This window comes from Pinus tabuliformis, chromosome Q, assembly GCF_031772625.1.
Source record: "Pinus tabuliformis cultivar Carrire ecotype Pingquan chromosome Q, CPIR1, whole genome shotgun sequence".
NCBI classification, from domain to species: Eukaryota; Viridiplantae; Streptophyta; class Pinopsida; order Pinales; family Pinaceae; genus Pinus; species Pinus tabuliformis.
The window spans coordinates 1,143,276,081-1,143,286,674 of NC_142296.1; the positions used below are offsets into that span (position 1 = coordinate 1,143,276,081).

The 10,594-nt window shown below is 36.2% G+C and overlaps 1 long non-coding RNA gene across 1 annotated transcript; it reads right to left on the reverse strand.

Moving 5' to 3' along the window:
* Positions 1 to 8,501: 8,501 nt before the first annotated feature.
* LOC149223612 (uncharacterized) lies at positions 8,502 to 9,393 on the reverse strand. Its single transcript, XR_016248983.1, has 3 exons — positions 9,289 to 9,393; positions 9,063 to 9,107; positions 8,502 to 8,622 (listed from the first exon to the last, which is right to left on the reverse strand). It is a non-coding gene; the product is annotated as an uncharacterized LOC149223612 (long non-coding RNA).
* Positions 9,394 to 10,594: the final 1,201 nt, after the last annotated feature.

Sequence of the window (10,594 nt, forward strand, 5' to 3'; positions counted from 1 at the left end):
GCATGTTCAGTTTTTTTCTAAATGAGTGGGCATCTAAGCTTGTAAACATAATGAAGAAAAATATTTATTACAACAACTTTTATACGTTCATTTTTTTTTAAGCATACTTCCACGAAGCGTAGAGGAAGGAGAGGGAGAAACAAATGAAATAGAAGGTTTTGGGGTAACTCTAGTATCATCTGGTTGCTGATTTGATTGCCCAAAAATCATGGTGTTTTGAACGACAGAGGTCGAGAAAAGCCATACCAGCAGGCGAAGTGTAAGCCCTGGAAGGGACAATGTAGCCATATGAGGTACACCAACATCTCCCCTAGAGGAAAAGGGAGCAGGATTCCCCCAAGGGGAAATCCTTGATTGGTGGACTCCATTTTGTCAAATTGAGATCAACGAGGGAGCAATGATGTTATTCCGATTTGAATAAATTGTATGACACTTTGACACAACTTGCTTTTTCAATTTTTAAGAGACGAGAAAAATATAAAGACGATTCTAGTCGCCTTTGATTTGGGCAACTCTAGTATCATCTGGTTGCTGAGTTGATTGCTCAAGAATCATGGTGTTTTGAATGGCAGAGGTCGAGAAAAAGCATATTGGCAGGCCAATTGCAAGCCCTGGAAGGGTCAATGTAGCCATATGAGGTGCACCAACATCTCCCCTAGAGGAAAAGGGAGCAGGATTCCTCCATGGGGAAATCCTTGATTGGTGGACTCCATTTTCCCACCCTAAGACCAACGAGGGAACAGTGAGGTTATTCCGATTTAAATAAATTTTATGACACTTTGACACAATTTGCTTTTTCATTTTTTAAGAGTCGAGAAAAAGCTAAAGATGACTCTAGTCGCCTTCGATTTTTAACGAGCCTGAAGTGACAAGTGCTCAGATGGTCCAGGTTATTCCGATTTGTATAAATTTTATGACACTTTGACACAATTTGCTTTTTCATTTTTTAAGAGTCGAGAAAAAGCTAAAGATGACTCTAGTCGCCTTCGACTTTTAACGAGCTTGAAGTGACAAGTGCTCAGATGGTCCTTTTCTTTTAAGGAGTCCGAAAAGGAACGAAAGTGACTACTCTGGATATCTAGACAGGGGGATTACCAAACCAATCGCAAAACTGCAGAATACTTTTTATGGTACGGCAGTCAATCTTCCCGAATGCTGTGTTCAGTGCATTGCGATTGATAGGGCGGCAGACACGGCTTCCTAAGGATAAAGGATATAGCCTACTGTGGTCTCCCAATATATACTCAACGGCACGTGGGAGCACAAGTCTGTACTGGCACTTGTCATTTCAAAGAGGAGGAATCACCCAACCTATGATGAAAGTGATAGTTACCAGGCTTTACGACGCCGGAACACGTCTCTAGCCTAGACTTCTAAATGGTGTGCGTTAGGTTCCAAAGCGTTTTTATGTTTATTGAAATGTATTTTACAGTTGATCTTTCTTAAGAAGTTTGCCTTTAAGGTTGATCGCGTGATGTACATAAACAATTCCTAAATATGCAATCTAAGATGATAAACAATCGTTTACTTTCTTTTTTGCAGTGAAAATCCTAGCTACTAAGGAAAGAGAAGCGAAACTGTTTGAACATAGAGCAGAGAGCACACGCAAAGTCCTAAATCAATCTCCGCATGCATTCTAAATGTAAATGTACATGCATGTATTTGTTTTCCGCTTTCTTAATGTGTGGATGACAAAAAAAATGCCAAGTGGAATATAATATCAATACAGGGATATGACTAGTCCAGAATTCAGACAGACATAAGCAAAGGTATTGAAGTTTGTATCTAAGATTTTCTAGAGTCTGTTCACTAAAAACAAGACAGCCATGATGGCACCACTTTGCATTAGTTTAACACAAAGGAATAAATTTTAAATTATCAAGAAAGCATATATATAACTGAATCATTTCAATTGGAAAATAATTTTGAATGAAATTTATAAGACTCTTTAGTTGCTCAGTGACTAATGTACAATTGATGGAAGAGGATTTTGTATCATGGCCCATGGATGAAATAGAAATGAAGCAAAAACTCGGAAAGGAGATTAAGGTTGTTACCGGAGATGAAGCAATACAGAAAACGCCCAAAAATGTCCTCAATGCTGAAAGTTGGATTGCCCAGTGACAAAAAAGAGTAGGCCAAGGCAAAGTATCTATATTTAACATTGTTGTCTGAGTAACCAACACAAGCTGCACAGTGCTATGCAAATTAATAGTCTTTGCGAGAAGAAAACCCAACATAATCCACACAATCTAATCCTCGCGAGGAAGGTTTTTGCAGGGATTTAAAGGTTTTCTTATGTTATAAAATCATAGGCAAATGTGGGTGCCCTAGCAAATAAATTTTTTTACCATAATACCCACTTACTATTAAGCATTGTCTCCAAAGGAACTTGAACAATATGATAAAAGACTGATCTTTTACTTCTATAATATACATAATGTTAAATATATGAAAAACACTTTCTGCTTTCAAGTAAGACTCTATAGTTGCTGAGTGGCTAATGTACAATTGATGGAAGAGGATTTTCTATCATGGTCCATGGATGAAATAGAAATGAAGCAAAAACTCGGAAAGGAGATTAAGGTTGTTACCGGAGTTGAAGCAATACAGAGAACGTCCAGAAATGTCCTTCAACGCAGAAAGTTGAACAACAACTACAAATTAGTTTGCAACTGGTTCACATATAGTAAAAAATGGATATTGTCAGATAAAGGTAGGGAGAAATTCAATAACAAAACAGAGATTGAACTACATGCAAGATGATCTGAGAACAAGTAGTTTAATATCATCTTTTAATATAATTTGATGGTTAAAAAAATATGTTGCATCATTCAAAAGTTATCAATTCAAATTTACAGATAGAATATGCATGACTTTGCACACTAATAATAGAATATGTATAACTTTGCAAACTTAAATAGTGATTTCAGAAGTAAAATATATAAATACATTTTATGAGTCAAATTACTTCCAAAGTTAACAAGATTGGATCTCGTTACAAGAACTTCCAGCCACCTTGTTGTAAGACCTTCATATTTGAAAACATTTTACCCTACTTATACTCTGTAATTGAGAGTATAGCTAGAATATAAGGTTGTACTTCGTTACATGGGAAATATATATATATGCACATCAAAGCCTGATTGAATAACCTGAGAGCATAGTTCAAAACACCAAGTTGAAGCCTAGATTTATATTTAATGTTGCACAAATTTGGCAGAAAGCATAGGATAAACCACTGACAAAGTTAACAAAGCCTGATTGAATAACCTGAGAGCATAGTTCAAAACACCAAGTTGAAGCCTAGATTTATATTTAATGTTTCACAAATTTGGCAGAAAGCATAGGATAAACCACTGACAAAGTTAACAAAGCCTGATTGAATAACCTGAGAGCATAGTTCAAAACACCAAGTTGAAGCCTAGATTTATATTTAATGTTGCACAAATTTGGCAGAAAGCATAGGATAAACCACTGACAAAGTTAACAAAGCCTGATTGAATAACCTGAGAGCATAGTTCAAAACACCAAGCATAGGATAAACCATTGACAAAGTTAACAAAGACTGATTGAAGCAGACTTGGAGATGGTAGTATGGTGCCAATAGGTGCCAACAGAAATCATGAAATTGTTAATGCTATTTGATTCAACCTAACAGTGATGTGCTATCAAACTCCTCCAGCTGAAATGCATGCTTGAAGACGTCAATTCACAAGTTTTACATGCAATAGCAGAAAATAACCATATGCATAGCCTAGCCATTGAATAGAATTCAATGTAACAATGATGTGCTATCAAACTCTAGCTGAAATGAGTGCTTGAAGATGTCAATTCACATATTTTACATGCAAAAGCAAAAAATAACCATATGCATAGTGTAGCCACTGAAAAGAGAATGCAAAATAAAACACAATATATAAGTAACCCGGTTTTTCTCGCTACTTTAAAATGCGGCTGGGATGGGTTTTCCACAACTACAACTACGCTAATAGATTGGGATTTATGCATTGTTATCGGTGATAATGATGTGAAGTAAATATCATTCACAGAAAATTGGCAACAATTAGAATAGTACTCTGTTCTCGACATTCAATCACACAGAATAGTACTCTGTTCAAATTGACCGGATAGAGAGTTCAAATTGTCAAACTCCAGCTGAAATGAGTGCTTGAAGATGTCAATTCACATATTTTACATGCACAAGCAGAAAATAGATTGCCTCTTGTTTATATCTTCTAAAAATGTCTGATTATAGTAGGCACCCACATTAACAGGTGTAATAGATGAACAAATATTAGATAATATCGACACATCGTTCACTGTTGATTCGAAACATGGTGCAACTCCTAGCTCATCAAACAAGTCTATAGTCATTGCCTGCAACCCAGCAGTGCCTCCACACACTCATGGTTGATGCCTAGACGACAAAAACACATTCTTTAAGCTTGTGTACTCTCAAACATTTCGAATACTCCATTGGACCCAAATTTAACAGAACCCCAAATCGGAATTACCGGTACTCCCATGGACCCAAATTTAGCAAATTCCCAAAACAAAATCAGATTATATGCATGGCTCATCAAGGAGGAGCGTCAAGATGGTTGCACAGTAAATCAGGAGGGAGATAACAGATATGATTTTGAGGGACAAGATATTACAACAGGCCATTCTTTCAGAGACTGCACTAGGAGCAGACAAGTACTTATCTTCACTAAAAACAATCAGTGATGTTGAAGTGTGAGTCTGCCAAAAAGGTACATTTATATTCTGTAATGTAAATACCATTTTATGTACCTTTCTATTTTTTGTTTTGTCTTGACATATCTATTTTTGTAAATATAAGAAGTATTTTTCAAATTTAAAAAAAGAGAGATCATCCCTAATCTCTCCAATTGCCCTTCTAGAAAGATCATTTTGGACAGATCCTCGACATCAATAGTAGCATGTAATTCTCTAATAATCATTCTATTGGAAGAAAACAAACTCTTAGAATAGGCAAGGGTTCTCTACTCTGTCCATGTCCTTTGATCAGTATCCCAAAAACCATGCCACAGAAAAACACCCTTCTTGTTGAGTTCCCTTGGCTAAAATCTTGTGAGTTCTAATGCATTGTTATTGCATTCTCCAAAATCTAAATAGGATGGAAGGTGAGATCTGATCCCCTCCTATTGCCAATAAAGTCCCAGTAAATACACTTAGCCATGGGCTTCCAGGCTTCCAAAGTTCAAACACTCTTGAGGACAAGAAATTCCTATATTCTGAAGTATTGAGGAGCACAAATGATTCCACATAGTGAAAAGTGACCCTAAATTTTGCTGATATGACTGCATTACATAGTCTCTGTGGATGAGTTAAGCTTTCCAAATGGGGCTCTTCAACAAGACTCCTTACTACCCACATTGTTGCCAGAATCTTCGATATCAATAAGCCCTTGTCAACCTTCTAGCTTTGGCATGATGCAAAGATGCGAAGAGAGACCCCATTATCTTCCATACTTAGCCTATAAGAATTCTCTTAAAATCTTCTTCAGCTTCAGAAATTGAGATTAGATTGGAAACCAGCAAGAAGCATAATACATATGACCATCTTGCAGAATCTTGGAAGTGATGGTGAGCTTTCCAACAAAAGAAGGTCCTTGTAATGCTAATGTAGAAGCTTAAGCTGCAACTTCCTCATGCACCATTCCCAAAATGAAAGCAGGAAAAGATGAATTCAATGGAAGAAATCAACTGGGCAATTGAAAAAATAATCAGAATGATGACCATAATGATAAAGCCCAGTTATTTTCAGACCCAACAGAGGAGAATCCATTTCTGGTGCAAGAATTAGTTCCAGCTGTTGTCACATTGTCTACTTCCTAGTACCTGCATTCTTAGCGTCAATACGTATTCAGACAGTTGCAACACCAGTTTTTTCTCTGATTTTTCCACAAAACCCAGTTAGTATTATGGTTTCCTTGACACCCACAATTTCCATAATTTCCACATATGTTGGAACTGTCTCATCAGCCATGACTACATCTGATCTCTCAGAGGACTAATTATTTTTAACTATTCACAATCATGGGATTTTTTGTTCTGAAGACAATGAGTTGAGTTCAGCAGTAAGTGGTGATAGCGTGCCTGGACCCAGACTGCAGCCCCTTTGGTCAGGGAAGCTGATGTCTCAATAATGTGACAGCAAGGTGAACTCTTACCTATCTTTCTACCCTTACAGGCCAAAACAGAGGGCCTTTTAAAAACATTTTACCCTACTTATACTCTGTAATTGAGAGTATAACTAGAATATAAGGTTGTACTTTGTTACATGGGAAATATATATATGTATGCACATCAAAGCCTGATTGAATAACCTGAGAGCATAGTTCAAAACACCAAGTTGAAGCCTAGATTTATATTTAATGTTGCACAAATTTGGCAGAAAGCATAGGATAAACCACTGACAAAGTTAACAAAGCCTGATTGAATAACCTGAGAGCATAGTTCAAAACACCAAGTTGAAACCTAGATTTATATTTAATGTTGCACAAATTTGGCAGAAAGCATAGGATGAACCACTGACAAAGTTAACAAAGCCTGATTGAATAATCTGAGAGCATAGTTCAAAACACCAAGTTGAAGCCTAGATTTATATTTAATGTTGCACAAATTTGGCAGAAAGCATAGGATAAACCACTAACAAAGTTAACAAAGCCTAATTGAATAACCTGAGAGCATAGTTCAAAACACCAAGCATAGGATAAACCACTGACAAAGTTAACAAAGCCTGATTGAAGCAGACTTGGAGATGGTAGTATGGTGCCAATAGGTGCCAACAGAAATCATGAAATTGTTAATGCTATTTGATTCAACCTAACAGTGATGTGCTATCAAACTCCTCCAGCTGAAATGCATGCTTGAAGGCGTCAATTCACAAGTTTTACATGCAATAGCAGAAAATAACCATATGCATAGCCTAGCCATTGAATAGAATTCAATATAGCAATGGTGTGCTATCAAACTCCAGCTGAAATGAGTGTTTGAAGATGTCATTCACATATTTTACATGCAAAAGAAAAAAATAACCATATGCATAGTGTAGCCACTGAAAAGAAAATGCAAAATAAAACACAATATATAAGTAACCCGGTTTTTCTCGCTACTTTAAAATGCGGCTGGGATGGGTTTTCCACAACTACAACTACGCTAATAGATTGGGATTTATGCATTGTTATCGGTGATAATGATGTGATGTAAAATATCATTCACAGAAAATCGCAACAATTAGAATAGTACTCTGTTCTTGACATTCAAGCACACAGAATAGTACTCTGTTCAAATTGACCGGATAGAGAGTTCATAATAGTACTCTGTTCAAATTGACCGGATAGAGAGTTCAAATTGTTAATGCTATTTGATTCAACCTAACAGTGATGTGCTATCAAACTCCTCCAGCTGAAATGCATGCTTGAAGACGTCAATTCACAAGTTTTACATGCAATAGCAGAAAATAACCATATGCATAGCCTAGCCATTGAATAGAATTCAATGTAACAATGATGTGCTATCAAACTCCAGCTGAAATGAGTGCTTGAAGATGTCAATTCACATATTTTACATGCAAAAGCAAAAAATAACCATATGCATAGTGTAGCCACTGAAAAGAGAATGCAAAATAAAACACAATATATAAGTAACCCGGTTTTTCTCGCTACTTTAAAATGCGGCTGGGATGGGTTTTCCACAACTAAAAACTACGCTAATAGATTGGGATTATGCATTGTTATCGGTGATAATGATGTGAAGTAAATATCATTCACAGAAAAATCGGCAGCAATTAGAATAGTACTCTGTTCTCGACATTCAAGCACACAGAATAGTACTCTATCAAATTGACCAGATAGAGAGTTCATAATAGTACTATATTCAAATTGACGGATAGAGAGTTCAATTGTCAAACTCCAGCTGAAATGAGTGCTTGAAGATGTCAATTCACATATTTTACATGCACAAGCAGAAAATAGATTGCCTCATGTTTATATCTTCTAAAAATGTCTGATTATAGTAGGCACCCACATTAACAGGTGTAACAGATGAACAAATATTAGATAATATCGACACATCGTTCACTGTTGATTCGAAACATGGTGCAACTCCTAGCTCATCAAACAAGTCTATAGTCATTGCCTGCAACCCAGCAGTGCCTCCACACACTCGTGGTTGATGCCTAGACGACAAAAACACCATTCTGTATTTAACATTACTGTGTGAGTAACCAACATAAGCTGCACAGTGCTATGCAAATTAATAGTCTTTGCGGGAAGAAAACCCAACATAATCCACACAAAGGAATAAAGTTTAAATTATCAAGAAAGCATATATATAACTGAATCATTTCAATTGGGAAATAATTTTGAATGAAATTTATAAGACTCTATAGTTGCTCAGTGGCTAATGTACAATTGATGGAAGAGGATTTTGTATCATGGTCCATGGATGAAATAGAAATGAAGCAAAAACTCGGAAAGGAGATGAAGGTTGTTACCGGAGATGAAGCAATACAGAAAACGCCCAGAAATGTCCCTCAATGCTGAAAGTTGAATTGCCCAGTGACAAAACAGAGTAGGCCAAGGCAAAGTATCTGTATTTAACATTGTTGTGTGAGTAACCAACATAAGCTGCACAGTGCTATGCAAATTAATAGTCTTTGTGGAAGAAAACCCAACATAATCCACACAATCTAATCCTCAAGAGGAAGGTTTTGCAGGAATTTAAAGGTTTTCTTATGTTATAAAATCCTAGGCAAATGTGGGTGCCCCAGCAAATAAAAATGTATACCATAATACCCACTTACTATTAAGCATTGTCTCCAAAGGAACTTGAACAATATGATAAAAGATTCGTCTTTTACTTCTATAATATACATAATGTTAAATACATGAAAAACACTTTCTGCTTTCAAGTAAGACTCTATAGTTGCTCAGCGGCTAATGTACAATTGATGGAAGATGCTTTTCTATCATGGTCCATGGATGAAATAGAAATGAAGCAAAAACTCGGAAAGGAGATTAAGGTTGTTACCAGAGATGAAGCAATACAGAGAACGTCCAGAAATGTCCTTCAACGCTGAAAGTTGAATAGCAACTACAAATTAGTTAATATTCATATTTAGCTTGCAACTGCTTGACACATAGTAAAAAATGGATATTGTCAGATAAAGGTAGGGAGAAACAACTGCAAATTCAATAACAGAACAGAGATTAAACTACATGCAGGATGATCCGAGAACTAGTAAAGAAAAAATTACCACCACTTTCTCCAAGGTGCGTAGATATCGAATTCAGCTGTGCCCTATTCTCATAAAGGCACTTAATAGCTTGCCTCGATCTTACAATTTCTTTTTCCAAATTCTGCCCAAGAAAATATTGACTCATTAAAGATAAAAGCAAAGCCTGTATAATGATATTTCTACTTTAAAAGAATAAACATTTTGCCTAATAAAAAACCTGGGAAAGAAGATCTGAAATAAAAGTAACCCTCAACACAAAAATTTCATCAATACAATAGGCACCAAATCCTAGTTCATCACATAGCAGAATTCAACTTGCTTAGACACATCTGCTGTTAGTTCTTTAGAAAGAAGTTCGTTTGCTGCCCTTGCTCCCCTGAGGACTTAGGACACACACTACTAAGGAACAGAATTTGTTTCCATTTGAAAGGAATTTTGATTTTGATTTTGAGCTAGCAAAGCTCATGGCTCAAGCCTCATATGCAATTCCATGCTCATTAGGCAAGCCATATTCTCACCGTACCTTAGGAGGTCCACACAAAGATATCTTCATGCTTATACTTGTTCCACAAGGGAGAAAGCTCTTCAATCCCTAAGAGGGCGAGTGATTACTCCACTAATGCCATGAAAATTTATTTTCACCAATAATTCTTAACAATAACGTGCATAGTACAGCATAATACATTTTTCCTTCTGCAAAGTGCAGAGACTTGAATCTTAGAAACATGTAAATATTACCCAAAAAGAATAAGGGGAAGACAAATGATAACAAAATCTGAAGACTAATATATCTCCTTCCAGGCAAATATCTAGTTATTAGAGGCATACCTCATATGACATGTCAATAGTGCCTTGGTTACTATATGATTAAATGTAAATGAAAAAAACTCTGAACTTGTTAGATGCTGAAATTTAGAGAAATTTGTCAATGTCTTTTGATGTTACATTCATAATTTAAAGTGATTACACAAAACTTTTGGCAATTTACTTTGAGGTGCAATGAACGAAAAATTTTTGTTTATGGATAGAACAACACATGATTACAAGAAGATCATAAAGAAGCAAAGATCGTTAAATCTGAAGCCCTGCAAACAATACACAACTATCTGCGTATTACATGAATGCCAGAAAATATCGCGTTGTAACAACTTTAGAGTCCACTCTTCTAAACAGAGGGCAAATACACAAGATAGAGCAACATGTCATTACATAAGAACTGTTAACAGCAGCTTGGCTTATGTGAGAACTGCCAACAAAATAATGGGAAAGGTGTTGGCAATTTATCCAGGGAGCTGGTAAGATCATGATTCAGATTTGTGTGAGG